The sequence below is a fragment of the Scyliorhinus canicula genome, chromosome 15 (assembly GCF_902713615.1).
Source record: "Scyliorhinus canicula chromosome 15, sScyCan1.1, whole genome shotgun sequence".
In the NCBI taxonomy this organism is placed as follows: domain Eukaryota; kingdom Metazoa; phylum Chordata; class Chondrichthyes; order Carcharhiniformes; family Scyliorhinidae; genus Scyliorhinus; species Scyliorhinus canicula.
In genome coordinates this window covers 7,378,536-7,400,825 of record NC_052160.1, presented here as the reverse complement: position 1 = coordinate 7,400,825, position 22,290 = coordinate 7,378,536, and the positions used below count along the sequence as shown (strand labels likewise).

General features: G+C 45.0%; 1 protein-coding gene across 2 annotated transcripts in view; it reads left to right on the top strand.

The window, feature by feature from the left end:
• Window positions 1-22,290, top strand: part of dcun1d3 (defective in cullin neddylation 1 domain containing 3) — a 50,329-nt gene that overhangs the window by 13,095 nt on the left and 14,944 nt on the right. For both annotated transcript variants that reach the window (XM_038819636.1, XM_038819638.1), the window contains exon 2: window positions 14,011-14,095. The gene's annotated coding sequence lies outside the window, so the exon portion shown is untranslated. The remainder of the gene's footprint in view (window positions 1-14,010; window positions 14,096-22,290) is intronic.

The following is a 22,290-nucleotide window of genomic DNA, read 5'->3' as shown; positions in this document are numbered from 1 at the left end:
TGTCAAATTATTAGTTAATATTTTTCTCATTATGCTTGTTGCTTTTCACAGCAGTCTCAATTTTCATAGTGCCTCACCGCTCTGAAGCTCCCTAACTAGAAGAAAATAACTATTTTTAGAAGATTCTGATATTGTAATAGTTGCGGTACTATTGACAAAATGTTTTCACCAAGTGGGATATGGAATTGACAAGCGTATATCTTCATGATACGGTTATTTGAAGCCGAATTTGGGGAACACAGACTGCTGAGTGAGGTACTCAATGGTCACTCATGTTCTCCAATTATTGTATTAAAGGTAGAGCTTGAGGCTTGAAATAACCTTGGAACCTCAATACCACTGGTGCATTAGAACAGTGATCCTGGCTGTTGGTGTGTTCACACTAATGGTGGTGCCAGTGGGGAATGGTCTCTCTTTGTCTGCTGCAACCGGAGTTGAGGCTCAAACTGATCTTGAAGCAAAACGGGGTGAGATTCCCTGGATGTGAGAGTCTCACTTGGCTTCACGTCAGTCTGTTCAAACTTTGACCTTCGGTTTATATTACGCAGATTTAGTCTTGGTGCAAAAAGTGTTGAATGTATTGAAAGAATGGGAAAAGTGGGAGTTTATTTTGCTATATGTAAGCTACAAAGAGGAACTCCTTTTGGACCACGCATTGTGGTACTCTAAAAGTGAGGATTGAACCTTACCATTCAGTAGGTAAGGCAAATGAGATCTGCTAGCACATGTGATATAATAACTAAAATATGTGTTTTGGAAATACCTGTTTCATCATGTAGCTTGTTCTGATTCATTGTGTTTGTTCAATCATGTTTCTGTATGTGGTTAATTGTACACTCATATTCTATACTGTATCTTATTGTCAAATTGATAGCAATGGTATTTGTAAATTTCAGTAGGAAATTATACTGATTGGGACTAACTTTCCATTTAACTGCCCTTAGTGATATCCACAGACTTCGCGTCACTTTCCACGTGAATCTGAATGATACCCAGCTCTCTATCTCCGCCTCTGTCGCGAATCTGTTGTCTGTCTGCTTGTCTAACATTCAGTCCTGGATAAGCCACACTTTGCTGCAGCGAAACATTAGTAAAATCAAACCCATTGTTTTCAGCCCAGCCCACAAATACCACACCGGTCACCTCTAATTCCACCCCTGCTCCTTGCTCCCTGGGAGAAGCTGACCATCTGTAGCTGTATAGTACAATGTGACCCTGAGCCAAGCTTCTGACCCTGTATCCTCTCCATTACAAAGCCTGCTTTTCATGGATTTGTCATCTTGACTTGATTATTCTAATTCTGTGCTGGCTGACATCCCAATGTTGCACACTGTAAACATCACCTCAATCAAAACTCTGCATGTTTCTCAACGCACATAAAGTCCTGCTCGCCCTTCTTCCCTCACTGACCTACAGTGTGTTACAGTCATGAGATGCCTCCAAATAATAATTCTTCCTTACCCTTTGTACCTCAATCCTTGGCCTGGCCCTCCTCTGTCAATATAAGCACCTGCAATCCTGAACACTCCAGTTCTCTGATTCTGACATCTTGCAAACTACCCCTCTACCTTCACCCACCGTTCGTTAGCTTGCCTTTAGCCCCCCCTGTGCCCCAAGCTCTGAATCCTCCCCCTCTCTAACTTACCTGCCCCACGTAAGATCTTCCAGTCCATCTCCCTTGCCAAGCTTTTTGTCACCGGCCCTAGTCTCGTTGTTTTGGCACCAAATCTTTCTGCTTTCATCCCCTTAGAATAAAGGCATTTTATAAATTGTCAGACTTTTCTTTGATCTGAAACGGTGTCCACTTTGTAACAATGGAGAAGCAAACAGCGTAGTAAATGCAAGATTAAAAAACAAACTGCAGCAGATACTGGAAATCAGAAAATCAAAAACAGAAAATGGTGAAAATGCTCAATAGGGCAGGCAGCATTTGTAGAGAGAGAAAGTGCTCAGATCGATGGGCTTCATAAGTGGAAAAGGTTAGAGATGTAACCTGTTTTAAGCAAGTATGCAGGTAGGAAAGGAATGGGGGAGAGGAACAAGAGGGAAGGTCTGTGAAAGAATGGAAATGGGAGAGATTAAATGACAAGGGGGATGATAGTCGAAGACAAAGGATAATTTTGGCATTTTGCTGCAATGTGGTTTTAGATTTGAAATTCAGACCTCACTGTGAACAGTCAGGCTAAATGTGTATAGATGCCGCATGATGTCACAGCATGCAAGAATCTCAAAATGATTATCATAATGAGCAAGGCACAACTGTTCCAATCTCTGTGGGGGAACCGTAAACCAAAATAACCAAATTTACCCTCCAAAAAAATCCCCAAGCAAGAAATGGCCAACAGGATTTCTTTTGTAATTTTTATTTTAGCTCCAATCGGAACCAATGCCATTCACAATCTCTGCTCTAACCGTAAACCCTGCCTTTGGCTTTGTCTCCTGTTTAACTATGTTACGCTCCTTGAAAATATGCCTTCTCTGTTCCCTCTGCCCGCCGCTCTCCTTTGTCTACAGATACTGCTTCCAGGTCCATGGCCCAGTATTTCCTTTTGTTCAAGAAAATTACAATTGTGACCCCCATTACAATTGGTGCAAATTCTTAATCCTTCTTTTCAAACATTCTTAAAACCATTTCCAGATTCCATGATTTTAAAACAAACAATACTGCTTCTGGGTCAAAAATCATTGCACAATTATAAAATAAAATAATATATTTTAGAAGCTATATGAAGCCTGAATCCCTGCTTCTAAAGTTTTACAAAACCGTGGCAAAATAAGCTGTTATGCATCACCATGAATCCATACTTGTACTGTTCGCTTGCTCCCATTCTTTGTAGGTATGGTGATGTGTTATAGTTTTCTCTCAGTCGCTGTGGCGCACACTTTTTTGTTTTGCGTGCATGCATGTTATAGTCTGGAGTTATGGATAGTGATGGAAGCAGCTTCAATATACTTTCTATCACATAGCTGACCAGGAATCTCTCCCACTCTTAGCACCTACTACTGGTGTGTTGGAAGGATTTGCAGATTCTGGGGAGGGAAGCGAACCCAAAACGTTTCCTGCTCCGAGGTAGGGTGTTGTCGTACTGCACCACAAACCCCCCATTTGTAGGTACACAGCGATTTGTGATTAGGAAAAGAATTCATGCGTGTCCAGTGGAAGGGTTTATGGAACAGACACAGATCAAAACATCTACCTCTCTCCGAGCTCTGCAGCTGTAGACAGTAGAAATGCTGAAGTAGCGTAGAATCAAAGCGACATAAACTGAACTTACTTACTATCTGTGGATAATAATACTAACCTTTATTGTCACAAGTAGGCTCACATTAACACTGCAATGAAGTTACTGTGAAAGCCCCTAGTCGCCACGTTCCGGCACCTGTTTGGGTACACTGAGTGAGACTTCAGAATGTCCAAATTATCTAACAAGCACGTCATTCGGGAATTGTGGGAGGAAACTGGAACACCCGGAGGAAACCCACGCAGACACGGGGAGAATGTGCAGACTCCACACAGACAGTGACCAAGCCAGGAATCAAACCTGTTTCCCTGGCGATGTGAAGCGACTGTGCTAACTACTGTGCTGCCCATATTTTGGGCATTGTGGTATTAATATAAAATGAAATGATGGGGCCATAACTCCCTGGCTCCCAAGTGTTGGATTTAAGGTGGTTGACTGGAGCATTGCAGCAGGCCAAGGATGGACATGTGGGCTTGGGGCAAGGTGCTGAGTTGAAGTGGCAAACAACGCTATTCACTACACCCAATGTGGCCCGCTGTACATTGGAGAGGCTAAACGAAGATTAGGTGACTGCTTTGTGGAACACCTTTGCTCAGTCCATAAGCATGACTCCAACCTTCTTGTTGCTTGCCATTTCAACTCAGCCCCTTGCATGTCCGTCCTTGGCCTGCTGCAATGCTCCAGTGAAGCCCAACGTAAACTGGAGGAGCAGCACCTCATCTTCCGATTAGCCACGTTACAGCCCTTGACACTCAACATTGAATTCCACAACTTTAGATTGTGACCTTTCCCCTCCATCTCTCAATTTTCTGTTCCTGTGCAAAAAATATCTCCCTTCCCCTCCCCTATCTGTCACTTGTTAAGTTTTGCTACATCTTTGTAATCTCTGCCAGCTCCCACTCACTACTGTTCCAGCTGTTCCACCCCCTCTTATACAGTATGTAATCCAGCACATTTCTCCCTCTCATTAGTTCTGAGGAAGGGTCACGCAGACTCTAATGTTAACTCTATTTATTCTCCTTACGGATTTTGCCAGACCGGCTGAGTTTTTCCAGCACAATCTATTTTTGTTTGATTCCAGCATTCACAGTATTTAGCTTTTATTTCTGCTAGGACCTTTATTTTGGTTGCAGTTTGAAGTTCAGTTTTGGGTTCTAGTGTATTGCTAGGATGTCATTCACCCCCTTTGAGATCAGCTTGTCAAAAACTGATGCTGAGCTCATTTGAAGAGTTTTAAGTTGGTCAGCTGTGTGCAGTGACTCAGTTGAAGTTAACTGCTAATTTGATTGTAGTCGCCTACAATAGCATTCTCAAAATATCTGATAGGGCTAGAAAGAAAACAGATACTCGGGACAGTTTTTAGCAGGAAAGAGCATTTGCCAACAATGCTGGTGGTTTTAATGGTGCAGCAGAATTATATGGTCAGTGAGAGGAAGGTGATTTACACCAGTTGAAGATTAGAGAGAATTAGTGGGCCAGGAGTGAGTTTCGAATGTGAATTTAAATATACACATTCAAAATCTGGAAAGCTTCAGTTTATAGATTCTTAAATGGACTGTGGACATTGGTGGCAAATTCAGCATTTGTTACTCATCCCAAATTGTCTTTGAGAAGATTTATGTTTTTGCATAATTGGATTTATTATTCTGTACAGGAGAAGGGATTCCTTTTGGGGTAACTAGATAAAGGAAAAAGCACGGAAGGTAATGCTGACTGGTTAGATGAAGAAGAATGGGGGCAGGCTCGTGTGACAGCATAGACTAGTTGGGCTGAATGGCCTCTTTCCGTACTCTTGTGGTTCCAACTATGAAATTATTTACTGGAATGTATTTTCTTTATGCCATATGTTTTCATTGGAAAAACAACAGTGGAATATTCTATTTATTCCACATGAAACAATGAGATCTAACATTCAGAATAAATGGAATTAGTCAGACAAGCAGACGTAGGTGAAATTTGGTTCTGATTTAATTTTCACACTGCGGTTGAAAGGACTTGTGTCATTTGATCTATTCTCTTGAAGTTGCTGCGATGTTGAAAATCTGTTAGCAAAGATGTAGCAATTCACAAGAGGGTTTCAGTTCCAAATATGGTTTCTTAATTGAGTCACGAAGCTAATCTGGCAGAAATCAGAACCTGTTGCTAAATTTGTCATCAGCTGGTGCAAGGGACAAATGTGATGCTTAGCATTCAAGTAATATTTCACCTGCGGGCTCTTAATTCAATAGTCTCAAACACCTGAACAATCCAAATGACCAGAGTCCCTTGGAAAGAAAAGAATAATTGTAGTCCTGTACTGCAGAATAAATGTTACATAAATTTCAGCATGATTACATGTTTTTTGTGACAGTTTATGGAAATCCCATGTAAAACTGAGTATTTAAAAATTTGTTGGTAGTCCGCTATATCATTTGAAAAAGGTTATGGAAGAGGACTTTGAATAATTAACCAAAATTTGTTTAGAAACTAGAATTTTGCTCTGTAAAATCTTATGATATTTTAATGGATTTTATTGGTCCATTGCCGATATTTACAACCAGGAAAATGGTCTTTTGTTTGAGTAATCACTTGGGGGTTCTCCTTCCATAATTTTCCTGTCAATATCTTTCTCCTAAAAGGTATTGTCTCCTTAATGGGTTCATAATCCACAAGTGTTGATTGGATTCTGTTGCTTCATCCTAATGTGACTATTTCTTGTACTCGGTCAGGAGGGTCTAATTGACCCCCACCCCGGGACTTCAGCACTCCAGCTTGGCACGCCAATGCAGCCCAGTACTTAGTTTCAGAGGTACCATCATCTTGATGCAATCTAAACTGGTGTTGGTTCAGGTATAACTATAAAAATTCCAGGGTATTATTTGACGAGCAGAATTTAGTTGAAGCCTGATCAACATTTCTCCCTCGATAAACGCCACCAAGACAAACGCTGATTATTTATCTCGCACCTATTTGTGGATATCATGGTGTGCAAAAAAGTTGCTAAACTTGAAGGTTTAGACATTGTGTATGAGATATTGGAGAGACTGATGACATTGCATACTTGGATTTTGTTTTCAATGTGTGAGCTTGACTCCAAACGTTAGCAGACATTCCAACTTGAATCACACCTAGGAACTGCTGGTGAATGATCAGGGGAGGAAACCTAGAAGTCATTCCTCCCTTTTCCCTAACTCTGGAATACCAAGACCTATTTTAGTAAGCATGCTAGAAATCGTACCTGGAGAAAACCACACAGCCCATCAAGCCTGCTCTATTCGGTACGTTCATAGCTGGCTTCAACTTCACTTTTCTGCTCGCTCCCCATATCCCATTAATCCCTAAGACAAGAAATCTGTTTTTCTCAGCCTTAAAATATATTCAACGATTGAGCTTCCACAACTCTCCCTTGGAAGAGAATTCCAAAGAAGCTTTGGAAACAACCCTTTGAGTGAAGAAGTTTCTCCTCATCTCAGTCATAAATGATCAGCCCCTAGGGCAGCACGGTGGCTCAGTGGGTTAGCCCTGCTGCCTCACGGCGCCGAGGTCCCAGGTTCGATCCCGGCTCTGGGTCACTGTCCGTGTGGAGTTTGCACATTCCCCCCCGTGTTTGCGTGGGTCTCGCCCTCACAGCCGAAAGATGTGCAGGTTAGGTGGATTAGCCATGCTAAATTGCCCGTTAATTGGAAAAAATTAATTGGGTACTCTAAATTTATTTTTAAAAAATAAATGATCAGCCCCTTATCCTAACCCTGGGCCCCTTGTTCTAGGTCCCCAGCCTGGGAAAATAATGTTTCCATATATACCCAGTCAACCCCTTCGCTAAATTAATGTTTCAATGAGATTATTCTTCTAAATTCAAGAGAATAAAGACCCATTTTACACACCCTATCAAAGGGCAACTCCCTCATCCAGGAACCAGTCGAGTGAACCTTTGCTCTACTCATAGAATAGAATCATAGAATTTACAATGCAGATGGAGGCCATTCGGCCCATTGAGTCTGCACTGGCTCTTGGAAAGAGCACCCTATCCCCACAACCCAGTAACCCCACCCAACCTAAGGGCAATTTAACACGACCAATCCACCTCATCTGCACATCTTTGGACTGTGCGAGGAAACCGGAGCACCCGGTGGAAACCCACGCAACACTGGGAGAATGTGCAGACTTCGCACAGACAGTGGCCCAAGCTGCAATCGAAACTGAGACTCTGGAGCTGTGAAGCAACTGTGCTAACCACTGTGCTACTGTGCCGCCCCCGTACTGCCTCCAATGTTAGTATATCTCTTCTTAAATATGGAGACCAAATTTAAACATAGTATTCCAGAGATGGTCCCACCATCTCCGAGTCCCTCTATCTCAGCAAGATCCGGCTCCGGGCAGCAAGGGAGGAGACGGCCAGGATTTCGGCCTCCCTTCTCCCTTTTGCCCCCAAATCCTCCTCCACCCCAAATATTGCCAATTCTGGACTCTGAGTTACCCTTCCAGGACATCTGACATAACATCTGCAAATCTCTGCCAGAATTACTGTGGTCTCGAATCGAAATACATTCCCCTCTAATGACCGCTTTCAGTGCCTCCCAGACCACTCCAGCCGCATTCTCTCCCGTGTCATTGATCTTTATGTACCCCCGAATGGCCTCTCTCACTCGCTCACAGATCTCCTCATCCGCTAACAGTCCTGTATCGAGTCTCCATTGTGGGCGATGGGACATTCCCCTGTCTGCCCGTAGGTCTATCCAGTGTGGTGCGTGATCTGAAACCACAATTGCTAAGTACTCGGTGTCCTCAACACCTGCTAACAGTGTTTTATCTAGCACAAAGAAATCTATCCTGGAGTACACCTTATGTACACGGGAGTAGAATGAATATTCCCTGTCCTTGGTATCTCAAATCTCCACGGAACTACCCCACCCATGCGCTCCATGAACCCCCGCAGTTCCTTTGCCATTGCTGATAGTTTCCCTGACCTGGCACTCGACCGGTCCAATCTCAGGTCCAGGACTGTTTCAAAGTCACCACCCATGATCAGCCGGCGTGAGTCAAGATCTGGGATCTTTCCCAGCACCTTCCTGACAAACGTGACATCATCCCAGTTTGGGGCATATATATTCACTACCATCACTGCCGTTCCCTCCAGCTTCCCACTAACCATAACAAATCTGCCTCCTGGGTCTACCTCTATCTTCCTCAGCTCGAATGTCACCCTTTTGTTTATCAGGATAGCCACCCCCTTGTTTTAAAGTCCAGTCCTGAATGAAACACTTGCCCGACCCATCCCTTCTTTAATCTAATTTCCTAGCTTCAGGTGTGTCTCCTGTAACATGGCTAGGTTAATCCCAGAGCTGAGGGGGTTGGATTACGAGGAGAGGTTGAGTAGAATGGGACTGTACTCGTTGCAATTTAGAAGGATGAGGGGGGATCTTATAGAAACATATAAAATTATGAAGGGAATAGATAGGATAGATACGGGCAGGTTGTTTCCACTGGCGGGTGAAAGCAGAACTAGGGGGCATAGCCTCAAAATAAGGGGAAGTAGATTTAGGACTGAGTTTAGGAGGAACATCTTCACCCAAAGGGTTGTGAATCCATGGAATTCCTTGCCCAGTGATTCAGTTGAGGCTCCTTCATTAAATGTTTTTAAGATAAAGATAGTTTTTTGAAGAATAAAGGGATTAAGGGTTATGGTGTTTGGGCCGGAAAGTGGAGCTGAGTCCACAAAAGATCAGCCATGATCTCACTGAATAGCGGAGCAGGCTCGAAGGGTCAGATGGCCTACTCCTGCTCCTAGTTCTTGTGTTCTTATGGCAACGTTCGCTTTTAACTGTCTCAGGTGTGCGAACACACGGGGTCTCTTAACCGGCCCGTTCAGTCCATGAACATTCCACGTAACCAGTCTGCTCAGGGGGGCCCTTGCCCCCCTCCCCTGTCGATCAGCCAAGACCATTCCGAGACCAGCTCCTAGCCCGTGACCCGCACCTCACTTTATCCACCCCTTGGCAGCGACTGCCATCTGACCTCCATCTCTAGTCTCCTAACTGTCCCTTACCCGTCAGCAGTACCCCCCCCCCCCCCCCCCCCCCACTTCGTCTTTCCTCAGTTCTCCCCCCACTTTGCTCTCGTGAACTAGCTATCCAGCTACCCATCAGCTCTTTGGGATCAACTCTAGGACCGTCCTAGTGTACATAGAGCTTGATTAGTCATTTCCTTAACCAAATAAACTATTGGGAAAACATTAATTTTTGTACATTTGCTCATTCACTAATCTTGTAAAAATGGTACAAAAACTTTGAAGATACTATTGTCAAATGCTAACCTCTAGTTTCATGGTGTATGGGGAACCTTGAAATACTGTATACCTAGAATTTATCAGAGGTTCTATAAACTCTAGTACCTGACACCGCTCTTATTTGAATGCAAAACCATATTTAAGCTAATTCTGAAACAGTAATTGCCAAGAGTTGCTGACTGTGGTGTCTACCTTGGACCCTGACTGCATTGATTTGATTATTTTTAACTGTTAACTTGGGAATAATTAAGGAAAGTACTAATTGTTGAATCAGATGTTTTTTTTCAAAAAACAGATGTTGGTGTTTGGATTGATTATTCCTGAGCCTGTACATTTTGTGTGTGTTAATATCCCGTAGCATCTGGGAGTTTTGTGGGACACGACCTGCTGTGGATAAATAGATGGCCACCATGCTGTGAAGTCGTATCGTTAGCTAACTGTGTGAAATCATTCGGTTCTATATTGGAGTTGTTGCTTTCCTTTCCCAGTGAAGCAGTAGAGGCTCCTTCATTAAATGTTTTTAAGATAAAGATAGTTTTTTGAAGAATAAAGGGATTAAGGGTTATGGTGTTCGGGCCGGAAAGTGGAGCTGAGTCCACAAAAGATCAGCCATGATCTCATTGAATGGTGGAGCAGGCTCGAGGGGCCAGATGGCCTACTCCTGCTCCTAGTTCTTATGTTCTTTCCCTGCCAATTTCTCCACCTTTCCTTGTCTCGTCCTATCGCAGATATCTACTTGCTGGGATATGATTCCCTGGAAACTGATCACCTTCTGGTACTCTTCCCTCTTTCACCCCAGATGTAGATGTTCTTTATATGTTGAGCCTGGACAGTCAGTGTCAGAACGCTATGTAACTGCAGTGGAAATCACAACACCGCCCCATCTTTTCCTTGGATCATTTTTATTATGAGTGGGATGAATATCAATTAGGAGCAAAACCATGACTGAAGTCCTTCCTCTTGGCTCCCCCCCTCCCCCCAGACTGCCCATGCTGGGCCAATTTTAGGTCCCCACATGCTGTCCAACTACGATCAACTAAATCAACTAAAGGGGCTGTTTAGCTCACAGGGCTAATCGCTGGCTTTGAAAGCAGACCAAAGCAAGCCAGCAGCACGGTTCGATTCCCGTAACAGCCTCCCCGAACAGGCGCCGGAATGTGGCGACTAGGGGCTTTTCACAGTAACTTCATTTGAAGCCTACTCGTGACAATAAGCGATTTTCATTTTCATCAGTTTTGGCAGGGCCTAATCTGTAATCCTTGTCTTAACCAACTGAGCTATTGCGGGAAGCTGTGGGGCACGATTCTCCGCAAATGTGGCGAGTCGTAAAGGCTGCCGTGAAACATGGCCAGTTTCACGCCCCCTCCCGGGACCCGATTCTCCCCCCCTGGGCCGGGCTAGCAGCGGGGCCCCGTGAAGCACGGCATCGTGGGCTTAGCGACCGTCGCTAAGTCCGCGCGCCAAATGTCACGCCGGCTGACGCGCACGATGACGTCAGCCGCGCATGCCGGATTGGACGGCTCCAACCCGCGCATGCGCGGGGCCGTCATCTTCCTCGGCCGCCCCGCGGACTGATCCTGCGGGGCGGCGGATGGAGTAAGAGTGCGTCCGTTACGGACGCACTGCCCGTGTTCGGTGGGCACTGATCGCGGGCCCATGCCCCCCTTGGCACGGCCGTGGTACTGCTGAGCCAATCGGGGCCCTGGATGCCCAGAACGGGCCTGTTGCGGCCGTTTTTACGACGGCAGCAAGCAGGTATGTTTGCTGCCGTAAAAACGGCCGTAAAGGCCTGGGAACTCAGCCCATCGGCCTGGGGAGAATCGCTGTTCGCCGTAAAAAACGGCAAGCAGCGATTCGTGTCGTGGGGCAGCCGTGGGGGGGGGGGAATAGCGGGAGAGCGTGAAAAATGTTGGGGACGCCCTCCCGCTATTCTCCGACCCGTCGTGGGCAGCGGAGAATCGCGCCCGTGGTCTTTCTACAAATATCAAGGCGCATGCCCTAATTGAATTCTCTCAGAAAGGTCCATGACACATTGACAAACTCCCTATACCATAGGGATATTGTCTAAAATAGTTGCAACAAAATGGTTCTCAATTCTTACAGCATTAATAATTTGATCATAAATGGTGAAGAACAGAACAGAAAGAGGAAAATTAAGATTATGTACTGTAATGAATGTAGAAATTGTTATTTAAAAAAAAATTATGGCAGTAATGTTATTAAAAGCCTGGGTTAAGGTATATATTTGTTGTCATAATATTATTAAAAAACCTAGGTTAAGGTTTCCAGACTGTCTGCTAAAACTAATTAAGAAGTTGTAAGAGTTGAGTTCATGATTGATTGTAGCCATTCACTTGTTTACATACAGAGGGATAATGGGACATTATTACTGATTGGTGGAGATTCCCTGGAGAGTAGATGATTTGAGGTGTTGTATTTAGTCCTGGGTAAGCAGGTCATGTGACATTGTAGTGGGATAAAGATTATGTAATTAATGGGAAGAGCCGGATCTGTCTGTACTTTTGCTGTTTGCCACAGTATTTGAGTCTGACCAGGCAGAAAGATTTTAAGTTGACAGCAGTTTTGCCAAATGCTGCTGGGATGAGCAGAGGTTTGCTGAATTTGCTCCCGAAAGGGTCTGAGCAAGTAATCTATTGACTTCATTTAGAAGTGGCATTTAAGTAATCTGTTTGTTGACTTTATTTATAAGTGGCATTTGAACTGTCTTGGGTTGCTTTGGAGTTAGTAGCAGGTATAGATAGTAAATTTTTGATTTTTCTTGTTAATTAACTGTTAATTATAAAATTATTTTTCTTTGATGCTAATGTGATTAAGTCTGTGTTTAAATTAGTGTTTTTATTAACATAAAAGACACCTAATCAGTGTTAACGTCTGGGTGAAGTATCCTTTCTCACAGTTTTACAAATAGAAAAATTGTTTGGGGTTCTTGTCCAATATCCTAACAAATATCGGGGTCTGGTCCAATATCCTAACAAATATCGGGGTCTGGTCCAGGATCCTAACAAATATCGGGGTCTGGTCCAATATCCTAACAAATATCGGGGTCTGGTCCGGGATCCTAACAAATATCGGGGTCTGGTCCAATATCCTAACAAATATCGGGGTCTGGTCCGGGATCCTAACAAATATCGGGGTCTGGTCCAATTTCCTAACAAATATCGGGGTCTGGTCCGGGATCCTAACAAATATCGGGGTCTGGTCCGGGATCCTAACAAATATCGGGGTCTGGTCCAATTTCCTAACAAATATCGGGGTCTGGTCCAATATCCTAACAAATATCGGGGTCTGGTCCAATATCCTAACAAATATCGGGGTCTGGTCCAATTTCCTAACAAATATCGGGGTCTGGTCCGGGATCCTAACAAATATCGGGGTCTGGTCCAATTTCCTAACAAATATCGGGGTCTGGTCCGGGATCCTAACAAATATCGGGGTCTGGTCCAATATCCTAACAAATATCGGGGTCTGGTCCGGTATCCCAACAAATATCGGGGTCTGGTCCAGGATCCTAACAAATATTGGGGTCTGGTCTGGGATCCTAACAAATATTGGGGTCTGGTCTGGGGTCCTAACAAATATTGGGGTCTGGTCCAATATCCTAACAAATATCGGGGTCTGGTCCGGGGTCCTAACAAATATCGGGGCCTGGTCCAATATCCTAACAAATATCGGGGCCTGGTCCAATATCCTAACAAATATCGGGGTCTGGTCCAATATCCTAACAAATATCGGGGTCTGGTCCGGGATCCTAACAAATATCGGGGTCTGGTCCAATATCCTAACAAATATCGGGGCCTGGTCCAATATCCTAACAAATATCGGGGTCTGGTCCAATATCCTAACAAATATCGGGGTCTGGTCCGGGATCCTAACAAATATCCGGTTCTGGTCCAATATCCTAACAAATATCGGGGTCTGGTCCAATATCCTAACAAATATCGGGGTCTGGTCCCGTACCCTAACAAATATCGGGGTCTGGTCCAATATCCTAACAAATATCGGGCTCTGGTCCAATATCCTAACAAATATTGGGGTCTGGTCCAATATCCTAACAAATATCGGGGTCTGGTCCAATATCCTAACAAATATCGGGGTCTGGTCCAATATCCTAACAAATATCGGGGTCTGGTCCAATATCCTAACAAATATCGGGGTCTGGTCCAATATCCTAACAAATATCGGGGTTTGGTCCAATATCCTAACAAATATCCGGTTCTGGTCCGGGATCCTAACAAATATCCGGTTCTGGTCCGGGGTCCTAACAAATATCCGGTTCTGGTCCGGGATCCTAACAACACATTTTTTCAAATGATTGTACGAAAGATCCTGCAGAAGTAGTGAGTCTCTGGCAGTAAAACTGAGCATGCTCAGATTGAAAACTAGTCTATATAAATACACCTCTTTATTAGAATACAGGTAGGGCTTTTTTTTAACATGTTGGTTTCTTATTGTAAAGTTGATTTTTCCACTTAAATTTTACAGCTTTCCATGTGCCGACGTCCTAACCGTGCGTGTACAGCAAACCGATATGCTACAGAGAGCAGCTGGAACTGCAGCATTTATTTCTGTAAGTACGGCAGCGTGCCTTCTGTAATGTGCTTTCCAACTAGTTTTCCCTGAGCTGTTTATTGAATGCGAGTGAGTTTCTGCTAACTAAAGTCATAATGGATAAGTTGGAGAGGGAACCACAAAGCCATTTCCTGTCGTTCTTCGCCAACTTTATGATATATTACAGAAAGTGGTGCTTCAGCTACCCAAGTTTGTTTTTAGATGTGGTATGAGAACCAACTCAGGGGCATAACTATCTTGGCCTCGTCCTGACCAATCTACTTATTACAGATGTGCCACAGCATTGGTACACATGACCTCTTCAAATACCTGTCTTCACATTGAGGGTGTGCTCCATCATGCTGTGTGGCACCTACCACCATTAAATTCAGAACAGATCTATCAGCTCAAGCCAGGCATCCATGGTAAACTATCGGCTACCAGCAAAGTGATATACCACCTCAATCTTTAACCTCCTGGCTTAGTTACTCTTATTTCTCCACGTCAAGGTGGATGACCAACCATAGCTTAGTTGTTCCAGACCTAAAAAGAATACATCAAAAAATACTCGCATTTAAAAATTGTGACCGGGCTTTGATGACTTGGAACTCCAAGTCCCATTAATAATAATCTTTATTGTCATAATTGACACTGCAGTGAGGCTACTGTGAAAATCCCCTAGTCGCCACATTCTGGCGCCTGTTTGGATACACCGAGGGAGAATTCAGAATGTCCAAATTACCTAACAGTACGTCTATCAGGACTTGTGGGAGGAAACCGGAGCACCCGGAGGAAACCCACGCAGACACGGGGAGAACGTGCAGACTCCGCACAGACAGTGACCCAAGCCGGGAATTGAACCCGGGTCCCCGGCGCTGTGAAGCCACAGTGCTACCCACTGTGCTACCATGCTGCCCATTCGGTCTCCGCACCAGCCCTGGAACAACCATACATGCTCAGATCGTTCCTTTTGCAACCTTCAGAGAAAGGCTGCAGCTGTGCAGTTGATCAGGATCCTCATTGAAAAACCAGTAAGCGGCCATGTGCACCACAATTTGTTTCTTCTCCCCCCCCCCCCCCCTTTTTTTTTTAAAGAATCTAACGCTAACCCTGCGCCTGCTCAAGAATGCAGAAGAAAATCAAAGTGAAGCAGAGCAAAAGGATCCGATGCCCCAGAGGAAAATGCTATTCTGCAGAAGGTGCCAGAAGAAACTGGACAGAGTGGGAGCTGCAAGGCGCAGGTCCTAAACCAAATTAAAAAAATTAAAACTGGGGAGAGGGATAGAAGGAAGCTTCAAGAAGACCACCTAGTCAGAGGGAAGGGAGGAATCTGGTAAACGGTTCTGTTAAGTGAAGTTAGAGTGAGGAGCAGAGGCTCCGAGTTAAAGGACAGGGCTGCAGGGTGCAGACCTAGAATGATGTGGGCCTGTGAAAAGCCAGAAGATCCCAGGAGAAAGCCAAAGATTGGTGACTCCTTACTGTGTCTGTAAAGCAGTGCATTCCAATGGCATGGCTGGATATCTGAAAGACATTGAGGAAGCTGTAGCTTAAATGCATGTGGCACTCCAGGAGAGAGGAACGTCAGAAGAAGTGGTTGAAACCCTGGAGGTGGATTCTTGGTGAAGACATCTAGCGAGAAAGCCATTTGGGAGAAAATGTGTTTCTTCGGTGTGTTTTTCGAGTGGAAAACCTTTGTGAAGAGTTTCAGTGAGACCAATTGCCTCACAATGTGATAAGCATCGGGACGGGATGGGGGCGGCGGTATAAGTTGTTTTGGTTGGCATTTGTCACTTGGATTCAGACACTTTGGGTGTCCGACTATGGGTCACCTATTGGTTTATCATGGATTGTGAAAATTAGAGTATAAGACAGATTTTGTAACTTGTGCTATCCTTACAAATCTGTGTATATTTGTAAAGGTATAGTTGTGGGTGACGGTGTTTACCGTATTACAGTTTATCTTGTTTAATAAGGCTTTTATTGTTTTATTAAAAGTACATCAGTCTATGACTGTCAATGGCCACCCTCGCGTTTCAAAGCAAAAACTAAAAATCTATCAATCCTGGTTGCATCCTGGGATCTGACTTGTGGAACAGTAACATCAACTGGATCGTAACACTGAAGTGTGGAAGGGCATTCTGGGAGGCGTTCTGGTGAAACGACACAGGACCCATGGTGAACAGTGAAATCGGCGTGCTCCATCAGAGGCCAAGCAGTTTTGTAACCAGCAGATCAGGGCCACGGTCCAGTTGTGAAAAGTGGTGGACAGTTAATTAACTAACCAATGGAGCGTTTCCATTCTAACTGATGGTGGGTTGCAGCAGAAAGGACAAAGGCTGATCCATCAGCGGCCCGTGCCAGGAGGTCCACCATCAACACTCTTCAGCCAATCCGATTCACTCTGCGCAGTCAGCTGAGTGCAGTGGATACATCAAATAACCTTCCTGGCTGTAATATTGAAGATATGTGCTCCTAACCTAATCAAGTTGTTAATCAACCTGTTCCAGTGCAGCTAATATCAAAGACAACTGCCCGCCAATGTGGAAAATTACCCTGATACGCCCTGTCTGCAAAAAGCAGAACAACCAGACTGATTGTTAGTCCTACAACCTACCTCAAATCATCAGAAAAATTATAACTCTAGATTCTATTACCACCTTTTCCCACATACTGATAGTAGCTGATTCCAGGGATTGGTTATCTGTGATATCAGGGCAAGATTGGACTCGAAGTCCACCTAAAACTGCAATCCATATTAATCACTGGAGGAAATTCTCCACTGGCCTGTCCTTTCTAGCACAAAGTTCGAGGCCCATCGTCTGAACCCAAGGCCATTGCTCCAGTTGTCCTTCAGGGCAGCACCCCTCGGCCCAACCATCTTCAGTTCCTTCCATCGTCCAGTCAGAAGTGCGTGTCCCGCACCAAACGCAATTTCTCAAATATTGGAAATCTTTGCTCACATGCGGTAACATCAAGCAATGTTCAGGTTAGGACTGGCATCGGTAAGGAACATTCACGTTACACAGGAGCCAGACAGTCAACTCCCAATAGGAGAGAGCCTTTCCATGATATTCAATGGCATTAGCATTGTCCAGTCCCCACCACCCATGTCCCAGGGGCCGTTTATTGACCAGAAAAGCAACTAGACAAGCCACCTAAATCCTGTGGCTACTAGTTAGAAGCTGGGTATTCTCAGTTAGTGGCTCGCCAGTTATCGTGGATTTAACTGTACTGGTTTGAAAAGTAAAGCCCATGAGATTTAAAATAAAAATCAGATTGCTGGTGTTGCAAATCTGAAATTGAATTTCTGGGAAACCATTAGCACACAGGAGTGCGATGAGTACGATTACACAATCAATTAGGAGTTTGGTTTTGTGAACTGGAGTAAAGAAATCCAGTCTGAATCACAGCAGCAACCTGTATTGAGTAACACCAGGTGTTGCCCACATTAGGGCAACGCTAATGCAATTGGTAACTGTAGCCTGGTAGGCTGGCTGAGAAATAATACAATAATGCTTCTTCCTTCCTCCGTAGGAAGCTTTAGTAGCACATGGATTAACTGCTCTGTTTACAGCCTTGCTCATTGGAAATTGGAGCCACGGTACTCTACTAACTCCATTGATTTTATGGTGTTATTTGTCATTGTGCGGAGAACCCCAAAGTGTATCATGGAGTTCACCTGACCCACAACTTTTAATAGATCGAGGTATGGGGAGCACACAGTCTACTCTACAGTTGTAGTACAGCAGAAATGGAAAAGTATTTCTTAAAGCCAAACAATGTTTATTCTATGAACTCAAGTTAACCTTTTTAAAACATAGTGAACATCTTAGCAACCATCAATTCAAATACAACCCCCAAAGAATACAAAACTAAGTAATTCTTACTTTCCTTTTAACATCCATAAGAAACACCTTATGACAGAAAGACATCAGGTTTAACTTCACTACTGAGAACAGTTACCACGTTAAAATCAGCAAATGAACATTCATAAGCCTGCAGAGATTCACACACATCCTGCTGTGATTGCAGCTTCTCCAAAACTAAAATGAAACCAAACCCACCCTGCAGCAAAACGCCTAAAGCGAAAGTAAAAAGCTGACAGGCAGCCCAACTCCACCCACTCTCTGACATCACTGCAGTAATAAACACCCATTTCTTAAAGGTACTCCCACTACAGATATTTATATACACACCCATTTGTAAACATCCATTTCTTAAAAGTACTCTCACATGACAATGGCAGTAAAATAATTTGGAGATTTTCTTAATACGAGCAGAATCATAAAAGCTATAACATGGGAGACGACTTGACCTATCGTGCCTGCGTTAGCACTTTGAAAGAACAGTCATTTCTTAGTGCCACGGCCCCTGCTTTTTATCTGTAACCCTGCAAGTTTATTATTCTCCGCAACTCCCATTGAAAATTATTTATGGAATTCTCTTCCATTTATTTTCTGGTGGAGTATTTCAGATTCCAGACAGCAGAGTGGAAAAATTCTCTTCACCTAGTGTTGTGTTATGAGGAAAGGTTGAACAGGTTAGGTCTATACTCAGCTGAGTTTAGAAGAATGAGATACGAGTCCAAAACTTAGGTCAGTTGGCATGTGTTCAGTAAACTTGTTGCTATTTTATTTACACCTTTAGAAATATATTATTGAATGAAGTGAGCATACTTGACCTTTTTAAATTTGAATAGATGAGTTTTGAAGATTAGATTGTTGTATATCAGTTAAAAGGGGGCTGGTTTAGCACACTGGGCTAAATCGCAGACCAATGCAGGCCAGCAGCACGGTTCAATTCCCGTACCAGCCTCCCCGAACAGGCGCCGGAATGTGGCGACTAGGGGCTTTTCACAGTAACTTCATTGAAGCCTACTCGTGACAATAAGCGATTTTCATTTCAAATGCCACAACTTAATTTGGAATTAGATGGTTACAAACATTGAAAGCCAAGGTCTGAACGTGGACAAGTTAGGAAGTTGGTAGCTGTATTTGCTGTTGAGCTTTACCTGACCTGGGAAAAGGAAACGGTTCCTAGACCATTTCAACCTTATTGGTATCGGACCCGATCTACTCGAAACGGAAGATACCATGTGAATGTGAGAATCTGTCTTTGTTATTTTGTCAAAAGAAGTAACGTGATATCCACTTGATTGTTTGTGGGAAAGAAATAAATTAGGTACACCTGACTCCATCGTAACAGTGCAATAGATGGCTTATTGTTACCAACTAGTTGAGCAGGTAGGATAGCTGAACTAAAGTTTTAACTTGAGGGAACGATTGTCATAGATTGTTTAACTGTTAACTTTCAGGGATTAATTTTGTGGGAGAAAGACACATGACCAGGCTGTGCCCCCTCTGTACTTGGCAGATGAAAGATAAAGTGAATTTATCTTTCAGCTGTAACAGGTTGCTGATACTCCTTTGGCTTTAGTAACCCTTTCAAACAGCTGTCTGTAAACAACTCCGTTTTATTGTGAAATTTGTAATCCCGCTGTTCCTTTCTAACAAAAACAAAAGCACGTCAGAACTGCTGCCTGGCCTTCAGGTGGCGGCTACGAAGGAGTAAGTCGCACATTTGGTGGCTCCCTCTCGGGTCGGACTTTTGGACCTTTTCCCCCGATTTTTTTTAACTGGACTTGATTTGAAGAATCAATGACAGAGGCAATTGTGTACTGGATTCCCACATCGGTGCATGGAGAGAAGGGCTAGAAGTGCTCGTAAAGACAGAAACAGAAAGACAGAGAAGGCTTGGGCTGAAGCTGCAGCAGGGGACAGCATGGCGGAGGACCGGACCTCTGGCTTGTCGACCTAGCGGTCAACGGAGCAGCTGAAGCAAGTTATTCAGGAAGGCTTTGCTCAGCAGAAACGGGACTGCTTGGACCCGATAAAAGAGGCAATTGAGCGGCTGGAGCTTAGATTGGATGCCCAGGATCGGGCGATCCAGAAGGTAGAGAAGGCGCTGACTGAGCAGGAGGAACATCAAACTGCGGTGGAGTTAGAATTAGAACAGTACAGCACAGAACAGGCCCTTCGGCCCTCAATGTTGTGCCGAGCAATGATCACCCTACTCAAGCCCACGTATCCACCCTATACCAGTAACCCAACAACCCCCATTAACATTAATTTTTTAGGACACTAAGGGCAATTTAGCCTGGCCAATCCACCTAACCCGCACATCTTTGGACTGTGGGAGGAAACCGGAGCACCCGGAGGAAACCCACGCACACACAGGGAGGACGTGCAGACTCCGCACAGACAGTGACCCAGCCGGGAATCGAACCTGGGACCCTGGAGCTGTGAAGCATTGATGCTAACCACCATGCTACCGTGCTTGGCCATCTGCTACTGTGCTTGGAGGTTGGAGGTGGGAATGCTGAGAGACCAGCAGAAGAAGCTCCTGGAGAAGGTGTAGGGCCGAGAGAATAGGTCCCGCCAGCAGAACTTGAGAATCGTTGGGCTCCCGGAGGGGTCCGAAGGAGCGGACGCTGGGGCATACATCACATGTTTGAGAAGCTGCTGAGGGATGGGGAATTCTCCCGACCCTTGGAGGTGGACAGGGCTCACAGAGCACTCGCGAGGAAGCCGCGAATGGGACACCCCCCGAGGGCAATGGTGGTGAGATTCCACAGGTATTTGTATAAGGAGCGTGTTTTACAGTGGGCCAAGCAGACACGGAGCTGTAAATGGGAGAACAGTATCCTGCGGATCTATCAGGACCTGAGTGCAGAGGTGGCCAGGAGAAGAGCAGGCTTTAACCAGGTCAGGTTGACCCTTTTTAAGAAAAAGGTGAAGTTCGGACTGCTGCTTCCGGCCCGTCTCTGGGTCACGTACGAGGAGCAACATTTTTATTTCAAATCACCTGAGGAAGTGCTGGGGGGGTTGGGAATGTCTGGCGCCAGGGGTGAGGGCCACCAAGCTAGCTGGGTGGACTAGCTCACGGAAGCATAGTGGGGACTGTTGCTGAGGGACAGAGAGGAGGTTGGGGGCGGAGGCTGCTTGAGGGCTGGCTGGTGGAGGTGCGGGCTGGAGACTGGCCCAAGAAAGGTGATGGCTGATTTGGGGGGGCGTGTGCGACGAACCCCCCAACTAGGCTGATCACCTGGAATGTATGAGGGCTATATGGGCCAGTCAAGAGGGCACCTGTGTTTGCACATTTGAGTGGACTGAAGGAGACATGGTAATGCTGCAGGAGATGCACCTTAGAGTAGCTGACCAGATGAGATTAAGGAAAGGTTGGGTCGGACAGGTTTTTCACTCGGACTGGACTCGAAGACTAGAGGGATCGCAATCCTGATCAACAAGCAGGTGGTATTTGAGGCAGGAAGAATAATTTTGAATGATGGAGGCTGGTACATTATGATCAGTGGGAAATTGGAGGGGGTGCAGGTGGTATTAGTAAATGTGTATGCGCCAAATTGGGACAATGTGGAGTTTATAAAGAGGATGCTGGGGAAGATATCGACCCTGGTTTTGCATAAGTTGGTCAATGGAGAGGACTTCAACACAGTTATTGACCCTGGTTTAAACCGGTCAAGCTCAAAAATGGGCGGGGTGCCAGTAATGGCAAAGGAACTAAAAGGGTCCATGGAACAGATGGTGGGGTGGATCCATGGAGATTTGGGCAGCCGAGGGTGAAGGAGTTCCTCTTCTACTCACAAGTGCATAAAGTGTACTCGGATTGATTTCTTTATTCTGAGCAGGGCCTTACTGACGGGGGTGATGGACACTGGGTACTCGACGATCACAATCTCAGACCATGCCCCGCACTGGGTTGACCTACAGGTTAGTGAAGACAGTAACCAGCACCCACACCGGAGGTTAGACATGGGACTTTTAGCTGACGAAGAGGTGTGCGGACAGCTGAGGAAATGTATTCAGAACTACATGGAAGTCAACAACACGGGGGAAATTTTGGCAGCGGTGGTCTGGGAAGCATTGAAGGCGGTGGTTAGAGGGGAGCTGATTTGGCTACGGGCCCACAGGGAGAAGGTAGACAGGGCAGAGACGGACCGACTGGTTAAGGAGAAGTGCAAGTGGGAAGAGGAATTGGGAGGAGAGATAGAGGATGGTCTATGAGCGGACGCATTTAGTAGAGTCAACGCATCCGCAACATGTGCCAGGCTCAGCCTGATACAATTCAAGATCATTCACTGGGCTCACATGACAGTGGCCCGGATGAGCAGATTCTTTGGGGTAGCAGATAGGTGTG